The following is a 25286-nucleotide window of genomic DNA, read 5'->3' on the forward strand; positions in this document are numbered from 1 at the left end:
GCTTAAATCAGTATTTATTACATCAGTGCGAGAGCTACTGGAAAACGCCTTGAAAACAAGTACACTCTAACAAATTGGTGACTGTAGATCTTCGTTTCCGAAAGCCGTGCTGGTGTGGGGAAATATACGAGTTAGTAGTAAAGGTCAAATGCTGCGTCCAAATTCGCTCAAACAACTTAGGCAATACACTCAACTTGGCTATGCCCTTGTAGTTCTCAACTGGTTGTCTACTTCCACTTTTGTGAATAGGAATAAGGAAAGTACTCTTCCAACACAAAGGCAAAATACCTAAATTCAAGGACTGGTTAAAAATCTTTGAGATAATGCCACATAACTCGACAGAGCAGGATTTAAGTACATATGATGGAATTGCATCAGGTCCAGGCGCGCAACTATATTTTAGAGAGCTCAACGCTTTACAAACGTCATTTTCATAAATAACCAAATTGGGAATTGAAATCAGATTAGTTATAGGATATGGGTAATTGGCTGATAAATCGGAATTAGCAGTTGAAAAGTTTCTTCGAAAGTATTCAGCAAAGAGATTTGAGATTTCAAAATCATCCGAGGAATCAGAGACATTAAAAGAAATATGCGGGGGATGTGCGGCAACTTTTCTTTTTGAATTAAGAAATTGTAAAAAATATTTAAGATTAGCAAACAGAGAGGATTTACTGCACATACGTGCTGTTATTGCTGCCAATATGAACAAATAACGCAGGTGTACAATAGATATACATTATGTGGCAAATTTGTGCAGAAGTTAAAAATGGAAACTGAAAGTTTCATTTACTTTTAGCACATTTACTTAAAGAAATTATTCAAGCATTTACTGCAAAAAAATTTTTTACATCTTTTCCTAAATAATTTAATATTTCTTCTTGGGGAAACAGCTGATTATGGTGTTGCGCAACCAAATGGTTGTGTTTATAAATTGAAAATATACCGAAACGCAACCAAATGGTTGTTTATAAATTGAAAATAAACCGAACCGCAACGAAATGGTTGTTTATAAATTGAAAATAAACCGAAACGCAACCAAGTGGTTGTTTATAAATTGAAAATAAACCGAAACGCAAGTAAAAGTCAGCTGACTAGCTAGCGACGGATTCGATTTTCAAATCAATTTAATAAGAAAGCCTTTAAATTTGCTAGTTCTAACATAATCCCAAATTTTAAACTTTTGTCTTGGAAATGTTTTAGGGAAATTTACTCCAAGCAATCTATTGCCAATGAGACATCTTTCATCATTTGTCATCTACGCTTACATATGAAGTTCGTCCTTGGTAACTTTAACAAACATGCATTCAATCATTCACTCATTTATTTATTCATTTCTTCTTCATTTATTCATCTTCTTATTCAATTTTTCATTCATTATTCACTCCTTCACTCATTCACACATTCACTCATTTGTTCATTCATTTATTTGTTCGCATATTCATTATGTTAACTTAAAACAGAAAAGTACTTTCAATGAAAACACAAACCTATATAAAAAACATTTCATTTTTCGACAAAATATTTGCAAATTTTTGGTTAGTAGTGCTAACAATGTAATAATAAAGTGTATTCCTACTCACTCAAGCTAATGCCGCTGACCGACTTTGACTTATTCATAAATTACTAAAGAGACACTGACTTGATTTCCAGCAAAACTATAAGAATCTCAGACAGGTCTCCTCTTAAAAATATTTTCCAAATAATCAATGTGAATTTAATTACGTGCAATTCCTCGTTTTTCTTCAATAGCTTAATTTATTACATACTACACAAATTTTTAATTTAATTTTCGTAAGACTTCTTCCTTTTATATTTTCATTCGTTGTTTTTACATTTATTAAATTATTTTTCGCAATTTTTCACTTCGTACGAAATGGAAAATACATTTACATACAGAGTTGCTTTCAATAAATTGCAACGCTTCGGGCTTTAGTGCCGTAAATTTCAATGAGAAATTACAACAGTAAATAAAATTACAATAAGTCTGTTAAAGTGGTAGAAACTATCGCAACCGAAACCAACTGACCAAAATTAATCAAAAATTCCAAAATTCTATATAGCTCTTCAAAAATTTTATTATATACATATTATTAAATTTCTATACTCACATTGTGCTTACAACGAAATCAATTTTAATTTGAAATGAAATATAAATAAAATTAAAAATATGAATTCAAGAGCTTTTCTTTTTAAATAAACAAATAATATTACAAGAAATGTTCTTTTTTCTACGAAAGGTGTACGATGGCTACATCGTTAATAGATATGCGAAATAACTGCATGGCGTTGGCAAGCCGAGCCAGCAGGAACGCTAACTAAAGTGTTTTGCGTAATCGCAATCGTAATAATGTATTTCATAAGGAATGTGCAGAATAATTTTCAGCATTTGAACGTTAGTTTCCATTTCTTTTGCAGACAATTTGTGTGCGAGAACAATCACTGACATATTTGCGCATCTGTTACACATTGTTCATTCTATACAAAATATATCGCACATTCACGTATTCATGCCTTGCTTTATGTAAATGTTTCACAAACTTCTTCTTTTAATTTTTAACCTTATTAATTTCTTTTTTTAATTTGCTTTTCGCAATTTTTCACTCCATACAACTACTTTCTGCACTTGCACAATGTGTCTTGAGAATAGAGACAGCGCAGAATTGCTTTCAATAAATTCCTTAACAAAAATTAAAAATTCCTTTTTTATCTTGTTCCATTTTTGATAATAATTCACAGCGTAAGAAAAGAGAATTCCATCGTTTAATCACATAATTCATTTTTATATATTTTCCATTGTTCTGTAAACTTAAAAAATTATAAAAGAATTAAATTGATAATACGCCTATACCCTTTCTCGAGGTTTTCCTGAAAATTACTTTATATTTCTATTGGACAGGACAATAGCTAAGGCATTGCACAATCACGAGGTTGAGAGGCAGCTACCGATTGGTCATAATATGTTGCTGGCGGAGAACAGATACCAAGAATTTTAAAAATTTTATCGAATCAGATTTAAAGATGACCTTGTTTTCATGACTCAGCCATGCGAAGAAACTTTATATCGAGCTCAGCCTACCATAAGCGACGTAGAATGTTATGATCCCTTAATCAATGATTCGTCGGGAAGCAGGAAAAAAAAGTAAAGTTGAAAAGTAAATAAAAGTGCTGGATCATTAATCGAATTTTTGAATTAAAATTCTTTTTAGTGCATATCAAACATTGAACAAATATTTAAATAAATAATAATTAACAATGTTCGTTATTCATAAGATAAAGTTAGCAAGGCCTACAATACTGTTATACAAGACTAGTTTTCTTACTGAAAAAACATTAAACTGTTGCGGTTAATTTTTTTTGTAGGTAAAGGCTCGTTACTTTACGCTGCTAGGCGGAATTTTGCTACTGAGTAAAATAATGAAGAATTTTGATTCTAAAATAGTTTTGCCTGCCTGAATTCAGTTGTTTTAACGACAAAATAGTTTTGATTGATGAATCATTTATGGACCAATCAAATCAGAGGAAAATTGTTTAATTTAATTATTTATTGTTTTATTTAAAAAAAAAACAAACTAAGCTCAAGAGGAATAAGACGACGTCGAAGGCCGCACAATGGTACAAGTCCACATTTTACACCTCTCTGTTGCAGCTGAAAGAGGCGAAACTGCAGCAGCAGTGCTGCTGCCTGCATTAGTTGACAACATAAATTTAAAGATAAATAAATTTTCTTTTATTTATTAAAGTTTTTTTCAACTTTGTTAATTTACTATGGTTTTCTGTCGACAGTTTTTGATTTTCTCTCCCAAGATAAGGATTTTACACATATATTCTGTTACAATGCGTTGCATGTTCAATTGCTGCTGATACTGTGTGCCCTGTATTATAAATTAGTAAACTTAATATTTTTGCAAATAAACGAATTTTTAAAAATTTTGGAATTCTATGTGCATTTCGATGTTTTACTTGGCCTAAATAGTAGATGGCTCGTGTGGTTTATGTAATCGTCCTGCTCACAGTAAGCAAAGAGTATTGATTGTTTGTTAATTGTATCGTAGAAGAGAAAAGAAAATGAAAGTAAAACAATGTAAAATTGTTATAATTATTATACTGAATGGATCAAGTAAACAGGAAAAGTGGAAAAAATAATCTCTAATATTTAAAGTAAAGTCTCTAAGTTTTTCATGTAGTGTCGGAATGTATTTTTTCACTGTACTTAGTTATTACTTCCATTATGAATATAAATAGTGTTTGGCAGAAAAGTTTATTTTCATTTATTTTGATATATACGCAAGTTGTTTGAAGGAAAGCACACCTTATTACAAAAGTTAATTATTAAGATTTATTTAATTATTTTATTAACTTTGATTCTCTAATATCCAGAAATATCCTTAATTATAGTACGTAGCTCCTCGCAACGTGACACATCGTCTGGAACAGTACTTATTATTAACTGCGCTTCAATCATGTAATATACACTCAGCATTTTCGTAAAGTACCAAGTTCATAAAAAAAAAAAAAACTTAGAACTCAACATTTGTGATTATTCGTAAGTTGACTTAGATTTCTTCTTCTCGGCTTCCTTAATTTTTTTCAACAACTCTGTATCCATCCACTCTTGCGGCACAATTCGACATTTTTGATGTTTCCTTAAATGTATGGCTAATCGCAAAGCACGTGCATTGGCATCCCGACACGAATATGTCCCAAGCTGCTCGATGTGGAATGAAAAATTTGCATATCACGAATCTGCGGAAAAATTGGGCCGCCTTGGCCTTAAAGCGCTTGAACTAGCACGAGATAAAATCATGTAAATTCGATTTTCTAATAAAGCAGTTTAGTTCCCCGAGACAATGTACATTTTTTACCGTAAAGAGATCGAGGAGACCACTACTACATAACTTGAAGAAGCCAAAAGAACTCCTAGGACTATCAAGTCTGTTGCATGTAAAAAAATGGATACTCAGCAGACTCGCTAATATCTCACACTCACAAATATCACACGGAACAACACGAAACATTTTTAAATTTACTTTATCATAAGTGTGACCACTCATGAGTCCATAAAGAATTTTGCCTTCCCGGGAATTAAAGGAAGCCTCTGATAAGAGTTTAAACTTTCGATACCATCAGTGATAGCAAGCATGTTTGATGGCAAGGAACTCGATAAAAATCGAGGAAAGTTCCTTCACAACTTTGACTATGTACTATTTTACACAGATGTTTCTCTACCGAGAAGCTAGGTACTTTATGTCCAATAGAACCGTAGGCAGGAAAGAGTTCTTTTGTCATAAATGACATTAAGAATATTTGAGGAGTAGAGGAGGTCAGTCCAGTACAACGTTTTAACATTCTATTTTCAAGCGTTTGTATACGTTCTCAATATATATCGAAAAATTAGAAGATGTAGAATGTTCAAATTCAATCTTGGACTTGACTGAAGCTTTGTAAACAGTCAAAGCTTTTTGGGGAGGCTTGCCTGACTGATTGCTTGATGATATTGCATCCAGATTGACACTATTTGAGAATTTTCTCGTAATGCCCACGAAGACTTAAGTCATTTAAAATTTTACAAAGAAATGTAAGAGATCTCACCAGATTAACTTTAGTTTTTTGAGAAAAACTCTAATTTCGCGTTTAGAACTTTTGGCAAAATAAATAGCATTTGTTTTGATGGGGTTAAAATATGAGTTATTATTATTATTATTATTATTATTAATTTCGCCAGAGAAATAAATTCTAAGACTAAACTCTTAAAAGCACTAGCATCTAAGGCTATCGGCTTTTTATTAAAAACTCTACGGCACTTGAGATTCGAACCCACGACCATTGACTTGCTAGTCGAGATTCCTCCCCTTCGGCTACTCAGGCGGATAAAATATGAGTTAAGACTGGCGCATGCATAGAAAAAAGATTAGCTTTTATCGAAAGACTATTCACAGCCACTGAGAAGGATAAAACCCCAGATACAATTAGGAAATCGTCTTCATATTGAAAAATATAGATTTTGTCATCTTGCAAACTACCTGTAAACAGACTGGACAGTAAAGGGCTCAAGCAACTGCCTTATGGAATACCACCGTATACTTCAACCTTGTCTGTACCCATTACCATTTGGTATCCACAGACGTATTTGAAGAGGAATTGAAAAGTTTAAGAGAATTTTACCAAGCTTAATTAAGTTGACACAATTATAGGCTTTGCTGATGTCCAGGGAAAGCATAACAATCATTTTACCAGCTTTTCTTAAACTGGCTATGAGAAAAGAGAGTGCATTAGCGAATATATTCGTAGATTTGCGGTTTCGATAGACATAAGAATGATCTGGAATAATGTTCCCGGTTTTCAAGAAATCCATTAGTCTCTCCTTAACCATGAGTTTGATAATCTTTATGAATACAGACATTAGCAAAATTTGCGTGAAGTTACCTAAATCATTTAATCTTTCCATGCCTTAAGAAAAGGAACTACGTTGATACATCGCAAATCCAAGGGTATAAAGTCAATACACCAGCAGTTATTAATTGCACGTAAGAGGATACTTAAGATTCCTCCTGACAGTGCTCTGACTATGTCATACTTAACTCCATCACAATCTGCAACAGTAGCCTTCTTTCCGGAATGTAAGACATGCATTAGCTTATGCAATGAAAAGGGTGTATTGTTGAGACTACTAAAGAGAATTGAAGGTATTGCAATCTGATCGACACTTGAAATATAGCTCTTGAACCTATCTAGGTATCTTTTATTACCATAGTCATTCCACGCAGCTCAACCGTTTAGTTTTCGACTAAAATATCGGTGATTATTGATGCAATGCCAGAAAAAAAGGCGATTTGCCATTACTACATAACTCTTTAATCTGGCTCTCTTTATGTCCTTCTTGTCTTTCTAACTGCAGACCACCATTCCTTCAGTGTTTTCATATATTCAATGAAGGTAGCTGGGTTGGCATATTTACTTATTTGCGTTGACAGGGAAGACTTCCACCAAGGTTTAGATGAGAAGGTCTCAATATCAGAGAAGTTTGTTCTAGCAGACTTGATCTCAGACTGAAGAGCACTACGAATTGATGATAAATCGGAAGAACAATTGTACACAGACTGTCCATAAGGAAGGTGGATGAAATGAAATTTTTTGTTTCTGTGACGGGATTGTTAAGACTGTGAATCAAAATGGGAGAATGCTGATTTTTGCCAATGAAGACGTTAGTCGTGTTCTTGTTGAATGATAAAATAGGTGAATTAAAAAATGTTCGATGTAGGAAACTGCTCGCCGTGCGAAGACTCCGGTTACAGTGAAAGATGGTTTTGCCATTATTTAAAACTGATAGCATTCAGAAAGATCTTGCGTTGGTTGGTCGAAAGGTGATCGCCATACGAGCAATATCTAGCATTAAAATCTCCAGTTAGAATCACATTTTGTTCACCATCAAAAAAATCACAAAATCAAATTCAAATTGCTTAACAAGATTCTGAGGGATCATTGATCGTATATATTGGCCGCTGAGATCTTGTTATAGACGGCTTGGGGAGTGAACTGGGAGAAGGCTTGGAAATAACAGATATCATTTCAACGACCGCATTAATTTTTTCTTTGTTAGAATCTTATTAACATTTTCATTATCACCTTTGGCCAAAATGGTTGACGAACTCCCCAACGGAGGAAAATTCTCATCACAGGATTTATCATCAAGACATTCAAAGTAGTTTCAAGAAAACTTCCCTTTGCTAGCAAAGTTTTTAGTAGCCATAATCTTGTTGATATATAATTCCCCCTCTCTGTTCGGGCAACGCTTGTGCTCACCTATTCGCATTTGGGAGACTTACCACAATTTAGACACTTGCCCTCCTTAGCTTTACAGAACTTTGACACATACCTGCCACACTTAAAGCATTACTTTAAGTACTTCACCGGGAGGTTGCAAAAATTGCCACAATTTAAATACTTATTGTGGGAATAAAATCGTGTTTATTGTGAGGATTTCTTCCTTGAAGCCTAACAGCAGGATTAATTGGAATGTCGCAAACCGTATTTTCAATGGTCTCACTTACATCATACGCAATTGCGAATAATTCCGAATCTTTCCTTCAAAGGAGTTGTTAGCATTAACGGCAGAGTGAAAAACGATTTAACTTTACCTCTGCTAACCACTTGTTCTTGTAAGTCATTAATATTGAAACTTTTCAAATAATCATAAAAAAAATGATCCGACTTGATATTCATATGCTTGCCTTCGGCATTTCACACATTTCAGCAAAAACTAAGAAATTGCACTGTGGCAAGCAATCGTGCAAATTGATATCGTGATTTGGAATGGCTTTGCAATCCAAATCAGAAGGCTTATGAACTACCTGTTTTCTAGGCACCATTAAGTCATTAGCTCTAGCTTCTCGAAGTGAAACCAACTCCATCCGCACCCACCCTCGATCTCTTATTATGCTCAGTGGCATTCATAAAAAAATCAGAAGCGTCAACATCGAAAACATCAAAAAATATATATCTAGTTTCAACAAATTTTTAAAAAATTTGTTAACTTTTATATAAGAGATATGCATGTGTTCCAACTAATTTGGAACATAAACATAACAATGTTTAAAAATTACATAGCTTAGAGAAGCACCGAATAATCCTTAACGGAGGACTCTTAAATTATTTGTTAGAAATTAGGAGGATCGCTCTATGTAGAAAACGCAAGCAAGTATCTTTGAAATATGTATTTTAAAAAACGCTCAAATATGTGAACAGGAGTAAGGAGTATGTATAGCATATTACATTTATATAAATTATTGTATATATATTTGTTAATTAAATATTAATAAAAATGGATGAAATATACATATACGATAAAAAAAAATAGATATACGATATTGGAAACTGCGGCAAAAATGCTAAAAATTACTTAGTATGCTAAAAGCCTTCTTTCAGTTGTTGAAGTAAACGTTTTGTGACTGTAGCCGGTTGTAGTCGATTTAGGCAGATAAGTCTGCCAACTCTGTCGCGCGGTATAGTCGTCTATATTTTGTTTAGGCAATTAATATTTTAATTTTTTGTTGAATTTCGTGGCTGTAAAACAAGTACTTTTTCTTTACGCTTTGATTCATTGGATTTTTACAAGCAAACATTTTGAGCTCTGATAAATCTCTCTTTTCTTTTTTGTTTTCTCTCTTTTTCTCTGTTATTTTTTCGGTGTTTGTAGTTTGTTTTGCTATTGATCTCTCGTTACAGTGTCAACGTAACAGAGAAGTTTTGCACAAATTGGTTGATAAATTTATATGTCGAGGATTTTTTTTTTTGCGATTTGTCTGTCTGTTCTTTATAATCCACAACTGCCTTTTTGACTGGACATGGAGTGTTTATACACACCTTGTAGCGTAGCATGAGGGACGTCACCTCTGGGTTTCTCCAAATCTGGGTCGTTGGTACAAGTTACCGCTCCCTCTAACTCTAAAATGAACAGTAATGTTTCCGATATTGCTGAGTCGGTTGGTAGCAAAACAGTTACAAACAAACCGGCAAGTCCATCGGTTTTAAGCTACGCCGAAGTGGCAAGGGTATCCCCGCCCAGAGCCGCCACTCACTCTAATCAAGCGCCATCGCCTAAAAGTAATGAAGTGAAAAATAAATCATCCTCTCCTCCTGGCTGTTGGCGTGTGAATGTTGGTCACCAGACTAGGCAAGTTTCACAAGCTGCCGGTACAAGGGCGATAACCCCATCTATATTCTCCCCAACTCTAAACTCTCCTATCGTGAAGCACTCTCCTGTTCCAAGTAATGACATTTGCTTGACGGCAGTTCCTCCCAGAAAAGCTATATTTGTGTCAAGACTGGCACCTGAAACATCGGTGGATAACATAAAAAGTTATCTGGCGGCGAAAGTCCCATCAGTCAACATAAAGCGCGTTAGCATCTTCAAAATGGCTCCTTCTCAATCTAGGGCAATCTACTCTTTCAAAATATTAGTTCCGACTGAAAACAGTGATATGTTGTTAAACAAACCACTGTGGTCAGTAGGATCCTTAATTAAGGAATTTATCCCTCGAGATCGTCCCCGTAATACCAAAGCAATAGCCTTGTCGCCTTCAAAAAACTAAATGTTTCTTCAGGCCCATTATCTCTCATTTATCAAAATGTTAGGAGCCTAAATTCAAAAGTTCGTTCTACTTTTCTAAATTCAGTGAGCACGGAGTTTTTCTGTTTGGCCTTCACTGAAACTTGGCTAAAACCCGATCTTCATTCGTCGGAACTTTTCCATAATTCTTTCCAAGTCTTTAGAAATGATCGAGTGAATCGCATTGGTGGTGGTGTACTAATTGCCATATCTGCGTCAGTCCCGTGCAATTTAGTTGAATTTCCCACTTCTCCTGACGTTGAATTTATCGCCATTCGTGCGAAAATGCCTAATAAACATCTATTTATAACCTACTCCTATATTCCCCCTTTGTGAAGTGGCCAAGCTGTCTAACCCACCGATTTGGTCGTTGCATTGGGTGACTTCAACTTGCTTCAAGTCACTTGGTGTAACAGTGATAATTCTGGCTGTTTGATTCCTACTTCAACGTCTGATAGGGCCGTTGTGTTCTTTAGTGAATTGTTTGATCATAATTTGGGTCAATATAATCGTACCCCTAATTGTAATGGTGGACTGCTTGATCTCTGCTTTGCCAATTTTCCAGCGATTAACGTAAATCGTTGTCCACCTTTTAGTTTACCTGAGGATCCTTATCATCCATCAATATGCATTTCCTTTCATGATATGAATGATGGTTTGTTGAAATGCCTTAATGTGCCAAATCAAACTTTTTCAAACAAATATTATGATTTTCATAAAATCAATATTGCATTGCTAAAACATTGTCTTTCACATTTCAGGCTTGATTTCTCAACCGGTAGTATTGAAGACTTATTGTCATCGTTTTACAATACATTAAATCTATTCAAAAAATGTTCGAAAAGAGGCTTTGCGCTCGACTATATCGCTTACTCGTTGGCGAGGCATAGATTTAACTCCCTCAACCATCATTATTATCGCAGATACCTTCAGTTCATTAAATCCTCTCTGTTTGCTAATCCTAAATTCTTCTTTAAATTTGTTAACTAAAAGAAAAGAAAAATTTCCACATATCCCTCTCATGTTTCTTTTAATGGCTCAGATTCCTCGGATTGTTTTGCAATCTCAAATCTATTTGCTGAATATTTCCGACGAAACTTTTCGATTGCTAATTTCGATTTATCAGCCAATTACCCATATCCTATAACTAATCTGATTTCAATTCCCAATTTGGTTATTTCTGAAAATGACGTTTGTAAAGCGTTGAGCTCTCTAAAATATAGTTGTGCGCCTGGACCCGATGGAATTCCATCACGTGTACTTAAATCTTGCGCTGTCGAGTTATGTGGCGTTATTTCAAAGATTTTTAACCAGTCCTTGAATTTAGGTGTTTTGCCTTTGTGTTGGCAGAGTAGTTTTCTTATTCCTATCCACAGACGTGGAAGTAGACAATTTGTTGAGAACTGCAGAAGCATAGCCAAGTTGAGTGTCTTGCCCAAGTTGTTCGAGCGTATTGTGACTCAGCATTTGGCCTTTGCCATTAATTCATATATTTCCCCACACCAGCATGGCTTTGGAAAGGGCGATCTACAGTCACCAACTTGTTAGAGTTTACCTGTCATGTTTTCAAGGCTTTTTCTAGTGGCTCTCGCACCGATGTTATTTACACTCATTTAAGCAAAGCATTTGATATGTTTAACCATAACTTACTTATTTTTAAACTCCAAGCCTCTGGCTTCCCTTTCTACTTAGTGAAATGGATAAGCTCTTATCTGCACAATAGATCCTTCAGAGTTTTGTTTAACTTCATCACCTCGGATGAATTCTCCGTGATGTTCGGCGCACCTCAAGGAAGTCACCTAGGTCCCATTTTATTTAGTTTATACATTAACGATCTCCCATCGGTGGTCAATTCCAGCCAGATCTTAATGTATGCTGATGATGTGAAACTGTTTTCTTCGTTCTCTGTTGAATCGCAATCACATCAGCTTCAAGATGATTTGGATAATTTTGTTGCATGGTGCTCACTGAATCTTCTGAAACTAAATCTGAGTAAATGTAAGAAGCTTTCTTTCTCAAGAAAAAAGTCATTCATTACTCAGTATTTCATAGATTCGAATAAATTAGAGGACGTCGATTCGATCACAGATTTAGGCGTTCTATTTGACCAAAGGTTACGTTTTAACTTGCATATTGAGCTCTCGATAAGCAAAGCTAGGTCCGCGCTTGGTTTTATAAAAAGGTGGTCCAAAGAGGTTGATGATCCTTACATTACGAAAAGGCTGTACATGTGTTTAGTTAGACCTATACTTGAGTATGCCTCTGTTGTGTGGTCTCCTTCATATAGGTGCTACGTAGATTCAATTGAATCTGTTCAAAAGCAATTCTTGCTGTTTGCCCTTAGAAATTTGGGTTGGGACCCGATTGCCTCTCTTCCTTCCTATGAAAATAGGTTGCTTCTGCTGTCCTTACCGTCTCTTGAGAAACGTATGTTTGTTCTTGGCGTTTCCTTTGTAATCAAAGTAATAAATGGTGCTATTGGCACGCCTTCATTACTTGGTGAAATAAGCTTTAATGTCCCTAACCGCTTCTCTAGCACTTTATCTTGGTTAAGCTTAGTCAGTGTAAATTTATTTATGAGCTGTTTAATCCGCTCAGAGTCGTTTGCAAGAACCTAAATGACGTCTACCACTTATTCTCGTTATCGGACTCTTTAAAGTCCATTAAAGCAACATTGCTTAATACACGTGATTTACCTATGTCGTACTTAAACTAGCTTTCAACCTTAAAAAGTCGTTACGATTCGAAAATTAATTATTGTTAATTATTATCGGTTGCCAGGCTAATGCATGTTTGCGATGGCTTAGGGGTTCATTTGCAATTTGGCCCTGTACCGGTTGTAAGTGTGGCTCTATGCTGACAGTGTACATGCACTTTTTTCTTTTTTTTTTTCTTCTTATTTGTTTTATTATACTTATACTAAATTTTATTATTAATTAATATAAGTTTTGCATTATGAGCCAATCGAACTCGACTGTTATTTGTTTAGTTGAGTTTCTAGTATAAGTAGAATTAAAATAAATAAAAAAAAAAACCCATATTGACTTTTCTAGTCATAAGAAAAAATTTTTATTTTAAATGAGTTTGATTATAGATACAACGAAATATTTATTTTAGCCACCGGCGAATTAGACACATAGCTTTTGTAATCACGTCGACGGTAATAGATCATAATCACATAGGATTCAAAAGTCGTCATCAACTTACGTTGAATAATTTTAACGTGTTTAAAACATTAGCTATTGCAGTATCATGAGCAGTGTACATCCAGATTTCTCTATCGGGATATAATTTGTCCTTTACTTTGTCTGTGAATCTCTGTAGTATCCCTTTAATTAAGGGTCCAGTTTTAAGCCGCGCCATGTAACGATTATAGGTGCCAATAGTGAACGTAGAATCTGATATAAAGTGCAAATCCGGGCTCGGATAAACTTTTTTAGTCCACTCAGGTAAGGTTTTATTATAAAGTCCTTCAATATAAAGTATATTGTTGAAGCTTTGTAGATCTTCCAAGGAATTCATTGAACGGCCGGTATACTTCGATAAGTAATTAAACAGATAAGCAAATCTAGTATTAAGTTTTTGAAATACATCAGATTTCCTTAAATTTGACAAAGCGTGGTCATAAGCGGGGCATGCAGCTTTACCTGTTAAAACCTATGAAATGATAAGGTTATTGGTCGTCTAAGAATTGTAGCCATCAATTTATTAAATCCATTTACTCGGGCATCATATGCACTGGTATTGGCTGCCAATTTACATCAGGATTCCAAACATCGCTCGCCTCCGGCTGATAGAGACCGGCTAGATTACGTAAGGAGCCCATTAGAGTGCGATCCACGTCGGTTGAACGTACAAAAATTTCATCTTTACTGTTAATTTCGCTCAACAGTTTATTATCACGTTTCTGTAACCACCTATATTAATTTATAGAATCGGAAAGATTTTAAAGTTTGAATGTCTTAAATTCTGTACACGGCAGGTTTTGAGAACATTCTAAGCAAATCAACTTGGAAATGATCTACTTAATCGAGATCTAGAGAAGCAAAATTCGTTTTTTCTTAGGTAAGCTTGATAATTTGCATATAGAATGCGACCCCTTCTTTCTATTCTTTATGACGATGAATACATCGTCATTGTGTAAATAATAGTTTACTATATTATATAAAAGTAAATGCGATATTTATTGAGAAAATTCATTGACTCTGTTGTTATTTGAGCTAACAAATAATTCCCTGACTATGAATATCGTTCTTTCTTTAGTTTTTTACATGAACAAAGAAGTTTGTATTCCCTAACATTGTGTTCTGTTTATTTCATTAAAGTTTGCAAATTAATAACTTCTTCGACAATGAAAAAGATAATTCAAAATTGCACAAACTTACATTTGTTAGATGTTCCCAACTGGTTGGCCAATACTTTAAATACTTTAAATCCCCCAAGGATCCGTAGGATCAATGGGAGTTCCATCTCCGTGTCGGTATAGCTTTCATGGAAGATATTAGAACTTACTAAAATGGATAAAATATGTTTTAGTTAACTCTACCACATGAGCATATATCAATTCTTGTTGTATCAATTATAGTTTAATTTAAAAATTTAAAAGGCTCCTGCAAGAGATTTGATTTTTTAAAGAATTTCTTTAACTATTCAAGTTGTATATTTTGTATGATATAATTGATGTACTTACCGTCACCTTTCTTTCTTTTCATATTAACGCTTTGTTGGCGCGTTCCTTTCTGCTAGATCAAGCAGTTGAAATAGGCACTATAAAATGACGAACCCGATTCTGATTACGCAAGCGTTGAACAATTTCAACATCGACCTTCTTGTTGTATAACACTGAATTGGAAATTACAACAGTAAAATTACTTCTTTGTTGTTTGTTCGCTGTCAGGTTCAAATAATCAAAATAGAATTAGGGAATTTCAAAAAATGGATCCTTGGCAAGGGAATATGATATTCGGGACTAATGCGTCAATGTTGAACTCATGTTTGCATCAATCTTGATACTCATAATGTTAACTTTTTTTTATCTCTTGCTATCTCTTGCTTTGTTTTCAAAGCTTTATGATACTGGACTATGATAAGGATGTAATAATCATTTTGTTAACATATTTGGAATGATCAGATTTCCAACTATTCGAAGTAAGGGAAAATGTATCCACAAATGAAAATAACGCGTGTCATTTACATTTACACTGAAGCGAGAATTTTCTAAACCATTGTCTCGCAAATTGAAAAATTGTACTTTGAAGATAATTTAGACATATGTCAGCGTTTGCTGAATCGAGATTATGTATCAGCTAGTAATGCTTTTCTGGAAATGGCTATTGGACTATAGGAGTCAGGTGTTATTCAAAATGAGTACTGCAACGGCGAGAGCTTGCAATCTCTCCTGCAGGAACGTTCGCTGGTAGAATCTGAACTTAAACTATGACTATTACATGTAGCCGAAGGACTACGTTATATACATTCCAATGATTTAGTTCACATTGATTTAAAATCAGAAAATATCTTTACAAAAATGCCTTCAGCGCATAAATCGCCAATGCCACCAAATGGTCCGAGACAACAGGATCGATATTCGATGGACGATTTTACATTACTTTTACCAGTATTTATAGCTATTGGAGCATTTGTTCCGTTATTGTTTTGTTTACTTTAACTTAAGGAAACGTTGAATTCCTAAAGCAAATTGCTGCGCTCACTACATTTGTTCAGTACTATCTCTTATTTATTTTCATATATCGAATTTGTTTTTCCTTTTTTTTTTCTTTTCTTGCTAGATTAACTATACATTAAATATTAAACATGCACAAGAGTAGGGAGTTTTTATAAAGTTTTAAGGCTTTTTCTTGGTTTTTTTTTTCCTTTTTTGAACTTTGTTTTCGGGTACTTAGTACAACGCAGAGTAGGAATGTTTACCTACAGGCACCGCTTTGGGAAATAAGAAGTTTCGAGAAGTTGGGCACAAAAACTGCCAAAATTTGTACTATGTTTAACCGTACTAAAAGGAGGTTTCCTAATATTTCCTACTTCCTTTCTTCCATTTCTTGTTGAGTTTTTAGATTTTTTACTTTTTATGTGATTTTTGATTTTTCTTTCCTTGGATTGTCCGATTTTTTATTTTTCTCTCTAAATTTTGCTATGATTGGTAATATTGATGTCATAAATATATAAAAAAATTACAATCCACCTCATCTGGGCACTAATTTTGTATCGTTGCATTAATACCCCACAGAATCCATTTCACGCAACCTTTTTCTTCTACAACAACAAAAAAAGGCTCTGGAAAACGGTGAAATAAAAATCGCTAATCGTCAGCCGTTGATTGCCTCCAGACCCCAACATACATATTTCTTAACATTATTGATATTATATAATGAAAACATTTAACGCGGGTTTATTTAACTTTTTTTCTTTTGATTTGTTTAATAGAATAGACTCTTTTGATTTGCTTAATAGCAGTAACACACACTTATCCAATAAAATGATTAGTTTTTATTTGTTGATTCTTTGGGCTTTTGTAGTATTATCGCTCCACCCTAGTTCATTGCTTAACCTCACGCATTATTTTTGTACTTTATTCGCATAAGCATTCATTACAACGCTAGCAGAAGCCTAAGTTAAGATGAGACTAAGTTTGCGCTTTCCGCGAATGGCTAAGTTTTAAAGGTAAGCAGCAAAAATGAGAAATACGTATTCAATTTTCTTTTCCTTTGTTGAATTCAATTTTCTTTCCTCTACTGATGGTAATGACAGTTACGACGATTTATGAGAAGATCGATGACGCTCAATTGGTGGCTTTAGCGAATTAAGAATAATTAAACAGTTGGAATAAAAAGAAAAAAAAGAATTAATTTACTTAACTTTCATAAACATAGAAGTTTTTGTTTTGGTTCAGCTGTTTGTAAGTGAACAATTATGTTTGGAGTTTATTTTTAAATTTAGAGCTTATTTCTCTTATAAATGCAACTCTAAACAACCAAACTAACTCTGAAAAAACAAACAAATATGGAAAGCTCTCATGTCTTAAATGGGACCAAGCAACAGAAATGGCGTGCGAATATCTGTTAATGGGAGCTATTTAACTTACGCCTGATTTGACTGTATAACAGCTTTTCTTTGCACCTGTGTCATACCTAAGGAAAAAAATCGAAACGCGAAAATGATACCTAGCCAACGCTATAGCTATACATAATTAGTGCTCCATACAATTGAATGTGTACAATATCACATTGCAATATAATGAAATGTTTGGAAATATAAGCAACAAATTTATTGGGTTAGTCCATCTCCATTCAACAAGCCAAAAAAAAAAATAAAAATGAAATGTAGATTTGTTTGTTTGTTTTAATAAATTTAAAAACACATTTAGTTAAAAATTTGAAGTGAATTAACACATAAAAAATGAAAGTATATGCTATATACCGGAATAATAACGCATTCTTCTCGTATTAAAATGAAAAAATGAAGAAGATTCTTCTTAGCTGCTCAGACGTTCTAAATTTGGCCGCAAGCTACCGTTAACAACAATAAAAATATCGAAATGATAAATGTAGCGGGCGTTGTGAACATAGTACTTTTCTATGTACTTATCTTAATTTCTGCGGCCAAGAAAATACTTACAATAAATATTACCCAGACCTTGGGCCTCTTATCCTCTGTACACGATTAAATTATACACAGGTTTAATAAGAGCAAGGAATACGCCCGTTCATTCTTATTGGATGTTTTGGGGAAAAGTTCTCTTAAAACTTTGTAGGGTTCAGGCGTCAAATGATAAACCTTCATCTCCACTCACAACTTAAGTTCGAAACAGATGGCGAACGTTACGCCTTCTCTTGAAAGATTTCGTTTAAACGCTAAAATCGTTATCAATAAAACTTTATCTGCTGCAAATCCTCTGGCATTACCTTTTGGTCAAGATCTCATATCCTTCAGCCCATCTCATTCGTCTTCCCAAATCCTCGTTCATAAAATTAATCTCAACATTCTAAGATTTGACAAACACTTTTTGTTCCTTATGAATCGCGTCTTTTTTAATCTGTAGTCAAATTCTTGCCTTTAGGAAAAACTGCAACATACACAAGCATAAACGTGATTTAAACTTCGTTAATGCCAGCGTTTACGGTTCCACTATGATCAAGCTTTGTGCAATTTCAGAGCAAAAAACCTGTTGCTACTTTCAAACATCACATCAACCATATTACAAAGCAGGGTACTAAATATGCGTGTGTGTGTTTAGTAATAATGGCTACTTGTGTGAAGAGTAGATTCGGAGTTTTAACGTTATATTCTGTATGTTTAAGTTATGCGCATTGAAAAAAGAAACGATTGCCCTATAAGTTTACAAATTATGGCGGAAGAGTATTTCTAGGATGCTGAAACTGTGAAGGCCACATGGAGGAAATCTGCAAAGCATGGTTTGGCGAATAGGTGAATCAAAATTCAAATAAAAGTGTGAAATGACTGAACTTTATTTTGGAAGCCAGAGACCAACAGCTGAGACGTTCATCCGCTACTGTCAATTTTGTAGTTTTTACTATTTGTCGGATGATTTTATGTCAGAGGAAATTAAAGCTCGATCAACGGTATTCATTGCTTTGTGGATGCCCATGTGGACTCAGAGAAGAAGGAAATTGAAAACTTCAGATTTCAGATTGCACAATAAGGACCTAATCGCAATCACATGTGAATGACTTTTATCTGTTGAAAATGATAGTAGAGCTAAAAAAGCCGATTTATTATCTGAGTCAATCAGATTTTTTTTGCATAAGTAGTGCCGGAAAGCAAGGCCATCGTAAATATGGAGCTGTTAAGGCGGCTCAATAATAATATTATATTTGGAGACCATGAACCCCTGGATTTGGATTAACCCCGTTGTTTAGCAGAGTGTAAATCTAATATACACGCACACAAACTCAGTATCAATTATTTGTGATCTGTAAAAGTTTTTTTTTGCGAAAAAATGCGAAATTTTGAAATATTACAACGCACGACGCACTTGCAAACTATTGTTGTAACTATTTGCAACAGCCAATTTTTATTGGCTTTTAAAAGTAACTTTACAGCTGGCAGTGAATCAATAACAATTGAATTAGTCCATGCCATAGATTTTATTTTTCGTTTCTCTTTCAAAGTTATCTCAAGGATATTTATTGCTCCTTACGCGAAAAGAGAACATTCAACTTTGATGAGTTGCGTAATGACAGCTTTACTTGTTTTATTGCAATTGCGGAAAACCGTCTATGTATAAAATTTATTAAGCTTTAATTTTCACGAAATTTGCAGCTATCACAGAAAGGACCTGTATAAAAGAAAAGTAAATATAAAACGATTTTCAACATGCTAATGTCAGGCAGATTGTCTTACTTGCGCACAATACCGCATTAAGTCCTGAGTAGCCCATATTAGGGTGAACTAGAGTAACCATATTTCTGGCACTACGCAATTAAAATATTGATTAAGGAACAATAGACCCGGAGCCAAAAGAGACCAATCCAAATATTCCATTTCAGTTTTGGTCATATGAGCAATCTTTTTAATGATACAGAAAGTATGATAAGAAAATTAACACATTTACATAAACTATAGAATTTTTTTGTATTTCGTTTGCTTACCATTAATTTATTGGTCACTTTGGTCATATGGGCTTAAAGCATATAAAACCACAGCCAACCTACCTTTTTCCATTGTCTTTTTGGGGGTAATTTTGTTTAAGGTCTCTTGTATCTTCTCCCAATACCACTCTTTCTCTTTTTTGCCCTCCATAAATTTAGCTTCTCTCAGCAGATGATAAGCATCTTCTTTTGAGGCTTTGTAACACTATGCTTGAAATAAAATAGTGAAAACTTTGAAATTAAGAAACGAAAAGAAGAAGGCAAACAGGTCAAAAAATTGCACACAAAAATTCTAATTCCAACAAAAACAACAACAGCCAGTTAAACATGCAGGAAATTGTAATTGAATTTTAATAAAATTATAAAGAACACCGGAGAATAGGAGTAACTTTTTCAACTCTTCTCAGATGTGACCAAATTCATTCGCTTACTCTCAGATGTGACCAAATTCAGACGCTTATTCTCAGATGTGAACAAATTATTTTTGAATTACTCACAGATGTGACCAAAATTATAGTCGTTTTTTCAATGCTGTTAACAAATACAGACTAACTCTTTGAATGATTCTCAATTGTAAACAAATTCAGACGCTTATTCTAAGATATGGCCAGCCAAAAGTCTGGCAAGCCTGGTTCTTTTTTCCGGGCAGAGAATTTTTGAAAAATTAAAAAAAAAAAAAAATTAAGATACAAAAATTTTTCTTCATTCATAAACTTTCTCTTCTAAAAACTATTGAATTAATGGAAAACATAAATAGTGAAGTTGCGGCATTTAAACAAAATCAACAAAATTCTCGACATCTCTGTGCTTCTGAGTGCGCAACACCATCTGCTGTCTTCAACCTCATACCGACAAGACTTACTTCGTCCACTCACAATACATTGGACATCAAGTGGCTGCGATCTATGTGAAATTCTTAAACCTTTTTAACTTAGAAGGCTTTTTGTCTCCTCTATCTCTGTCGGTTTCACCAGAACTTGCTGATTTCCATATCCCTTTTGTTTCCCGGTAAATCAGTTGATCCTTTTCTTTTGCCTATAATCTAGCACGAAACCTAAAAGTCGCCCGCCCCTCAAGGGGCTGAGGCTCTCAAGCATGTTATGAAACGATAATTTTATTCGAACCACGCTTAACAAGGGCTCATTAAAAGAAAAATCGCAAACCAGCATGAAAATCACAAAAAGATCATCACTGATAAGAATAAATTATCCGTAAAAGACTTGACTGAGAATTTCAATACAACCTCCCCAAATCTCCGAAGTCTCCTTCTAACAAGTCTATTATGGCTCCCAATAAAGGCAGTTTTGAGAATAGCAATAAAACTCGTAGTCCTATAAAAGAAAAGAACCCCGACCTAACAAGTCAAAATCGTTATAGTGATGACATGACCAATGAAAGCTACGTCTTCATTGAAGTATGTAACAATAACACAGATAAGCCTTTTCGCCTTAACTCAGACTTTTTTTTTCGAACATATCAAAGATCTTAAATTGGATGGTTTGATTAATATCAAAACCATCAGCAACGGCAAAGCCAAACTTGGGTTTGCCACTGCGTTGCAAGAATGCACAGAAGGGACCCTGCAGACAGAGAAATTTGCATCCCATTAGTTTTAAGGAAAACTAATTCCCAAAAGTATAAAATTCAACTTTTGCAATACTCCAGTAGATTACTTCATTCCTTCCGTTTAGCTATGTTACAATTGCGGCCGATTTGGCCTCATCGCTAAACTCTGCAAAAGTAAGTAAAGCAGATGCCTGAATTGTGGCAGGACAGCGGCCTGTCCTAAGAACTCATGCCTTTCAGTCGAAAGTCTAGGTTGTGGGCCTTTGGACCACAATGAAACCTTTCGAGAGTGTCCAAAGAGAAAGAACATTTTAACCATTCAAAACATATCTTTTTTAATAACGTCAAATTAAACATACAAATCTCCGATTCTTATTGTCCTTGGTGGAATGATTCGCTCACTACACTCTTCTGCAAACTACAAGCACCAAACAAAAATTTTCTAAATACCCCAACATCTCTAACTTTGATGATTTCAAGTCATTACAAAAAGAATGGAAAAAAGAGTCAGAAAAGCCAAGAGAAGTCACCGTGCCCAAGTAGTCGAAGAGCTTTGTACAAATGGCAACACAAAACCTTTCTGCAAGTTTCTGAATGGACATCGCACTACCAAAAGGAAACACAAACACCCCACTTGGGATGATCATAATAACAAACCATGGTTGAAAGCCCAGGTTTCCACAACAAATGCTCTCCTAGTTCCCTCACTAAACTCTCAGGTAGATAATATCACTTCATTTTCACTGGATGAACTTTTGCACGTCCTTAAATTGAAAAAGAAATCTTCAGCGGCGAGTCATGACGGCATTAAATACGAAATGATAAAGGTCCTTCCTGTTCCAAGCCTTCTAGTTCTGCTATCTGCAATAAATGATCCCTGAATGACCAACTTTTTTCCTTCAGTTTGGCGTACAATTAAAATTGTACCCATTCCAAAAGCTGAAAAAGATCTTGAAAGTTTCAAAAATTTCAGGCCTACATCCCTCCTGCCCGTTATCTTAAAAATTATAAACCAACTGATCAAAGAAAGACTCACCAATTTTCTGCACAATTCACACCTGCTCCCCTCTAGGTCCTTTGCCTATCAGAAACACATTTCCACCGGTATTTGTTGTTGAAGTTCATTCACCATTGCAAGTGAGAAAGCAAATGGAAACCAGGTAGTCATGCTTTGTTTAGACATCAATGAAGCTTATGACTCTGTCGATCTAGGGAAACTAGATCAATTTCTAACTGGTTTTAAAATCCCGTCACAATGTAGACAGTGGATTCTTAACTTCCTTTCCTGGCGAACTCTCGTGTTGAGATCAAATTCACCTGAAGTCGGTGGAGGTCTACCTCAAGGCAGCTGCCTCAATCCATTACTTTTCAATTTGTATGCAGCCGATTTGCATCGATTACAGGACAACACAACCCACCTATTTCAATATGCTGACGATTTCCTAATTATTTCTGCCGGAAAATCGCTAGTAGAAGCAGTCTACAACCTTAACATTAAATCCAATCTCTTTCACCAATGTTGTGCGGATTTAAGTTTACACGGAAAAATTAAAAGTCATGCGCTTTGCTAAGGGTCCTGAAAAAATCCTCTACATCACAGTTAACGGCACAAAAATCAAACAAACCTTCTCTATCAAATTTTTGGGCACAATAACCAGTTCAAGTTTGACCATTCATGATCATTATCAGGACAGCCTCGAAGATTGCTCCACAGGTTCAAATGTCAACAAACTTTTAACCAATATACGCAATAGACTACCACCTAAGAAAGCTTTATTGTTCGATACAAATTCGAAATTTCTTTTACAATCACGAATCCCCTATACTTTTTTCTTGTGTCAACATTTCTAGCCGAAACTTTGACTGTACAGTACCAAGTACGGTGATTTATGGGTTGACAGCTGAACAGAGCTTCTCATATTGAACACTCTGTCACATCAGTCTCTACCAATGCTCAAAATTATCATCAATAGCTTTCAACTACGTTACTGGATTATGGATCTAATTTTTACTTAACTGGTCCAATCCATTTCCAAAAAAATCAACAAAAATAAATAAATAAATAAAATCAAAGTGGTCTTTGATACTGGTACTTCAAATTTATGGGTTCCTTCAAAGCAATGCTATTTTACCAGCATTGCGTATTTAATGCACGACAAGTACGAAGTTAAAAAATCTAGCAGTTATCAGAAGAACGGCACTCAATTCGCTATACATTACGGTTCTGGAAGTCTATCTGGTTATTAGACTACTGACACAGTAAATATTGCTGATTTAGGTATAGAGGGACAGACTTTTGCATGAACCTCTTCACTTGCAAAAATGTGCGTTTCAGTCTAGACAAAACTGTTATCTGGTTTTTTCTTTTCAATCGAAGAATGTGTTGCCAGAATAGTTTTCTGCATTCAAATTGTTGCTTTTCATTTTTCTGCACAAATCTGCATGCATAACAGTAACTTATATACGTAGTACATACAAGTATACACGAGTATGTTGCATGAATTCTGATCAAAATATGTTCTACAATTAAGAACAATTGAAAAAACGAATTCGAATTTGGTCACATCTGAGAATAATTGAAAAACGAGTTCGAATTTTTTTCACATCTGAGAGTAATTCAAAAAGCCTGTCCAAATTTGGCTACATCTGAGAAAATATTGAAAAATTTAGTCTGAATTTGTTTACAATTGAGAATAATTCAAAGAGTTTAACTTATAAAATCAAAGCGTTCTTTTTTATAATTAAAAGTGCACAGTGTACACATAGATAATGAATGTATGATTGTTTTGCCTCTATAACTATGTATGATTTTGACGGCTGATTTTCAATGCAAATATACTGGAGATTTCCTATGCAATTCCGCTGACTGAGATTTGTCTGTAAATTATTTAAAAAAGCATTGTTTAATTTTAAATGCTTTGAAATCAATTTTGCAGGTTTTCTTCTCTTCAAACTTTAATTTTCATTTTTTTTTCAAGTTTGAATATTTCCAATTATTAATATTTGTATAGATAACTCTTTCAATAATATACTTTTCACCTTTGTCTTTTTGCATTTTCTCTAAACGTAAAAGTCCTCAAACTAAACTTCGTAAATCGACGACTTGAATTTTTTGAGTTTGATCCATTTGTATATATTGACCATTGCAATTTGCATATGCCGGTTTTAACAATTCTGAGTAATAGTTAAAAAGGCCAAAAGGCGAAAATGAAGCCTAGTTAACGCCATATATAATTAGTGTCTTACATAAGAAGACACAAAGGTCGAGAATTCAAAAGAGAGCATATGAAATTGTTTACAAATCAAAGGTAGACGCAAAAGTATACACAAAAGTAGACTGAAAAGTAAACACAAAATAGCCAATTCAAAAGAAAACAAGTAAATTGTTTACAAATCAAAGGTAGACTCAAACGTAGACACAAAAGTAGACTCAAAAGTAGACACAAAGGTAGAATGATAGCAACAGCAACAGTTTTTAATGCATCGGATTTATAACATTGTTAAAGATCAATATGATCCATTCAGCAACTGATGTTTTTCTTTTAAACAGCATTGTTTATGACATCGATGACGTATTTCGTTATTCCAACCTATCGGTTTTATAACATCATTCATAAAAGATCATCTTTATTTCAATAGCACAAGCTTATCGGTTTCTTGCATCATTGTACAGATTGCGGGTCCCTTGTCTCATGAAAAAGTAGGCGCTCGATGCACCTCCATCTTGCGCTTTGATGTACTTCCACTTCAATCGAACTTTGCTCGACTTTCTGTCGTACAACATACGGCAATTCTTCTAGCTGAAACTCACGCAGACTTTGGCCTTCCTTTAATCAATCAAGTTATACATGCAGAACCACAACAAGTCCTGCGACTTTGGCCCTTATGTCCCCAGAATGGGAAGGACTGCATGCTTGCATATACGTACCGGCACGCTTCTAAAAGGAAAACGCTAAGGGCCAGGATAAGGACAGAATAGAAGCACG

General features: G+C 34.5%; 1 pseudogene; it reads right to left on the bottom strand.

Moving 5' to 3' along the window:
• Positions 1-4540: 4540 nt before the first annotated feature.
• On the bottom strand, positions 4541-19761 carry LOC119642630 (annotated as a pseudogene).
• Between the last annotated feature and the right edge of the window lie 5525 nt (positions 19762-25286).

The sequence above is a fragment of the Glossina fuscipes genome, unplaced genomic scaffold (genome assembly GCF_014805625.2).
Source record: "Glossina fuscipes isolate IAEA_lab_2018 unplaced genomic scaffold, Yale_Gfus_2 238, whole genome shotgun sequence".
Taxonomy (NCBI): Eukaryota; Metazoa; Arthropoda; class Insecta; order Diptera; family Glossinidae; genus Glossina; species Glossina fuscipes.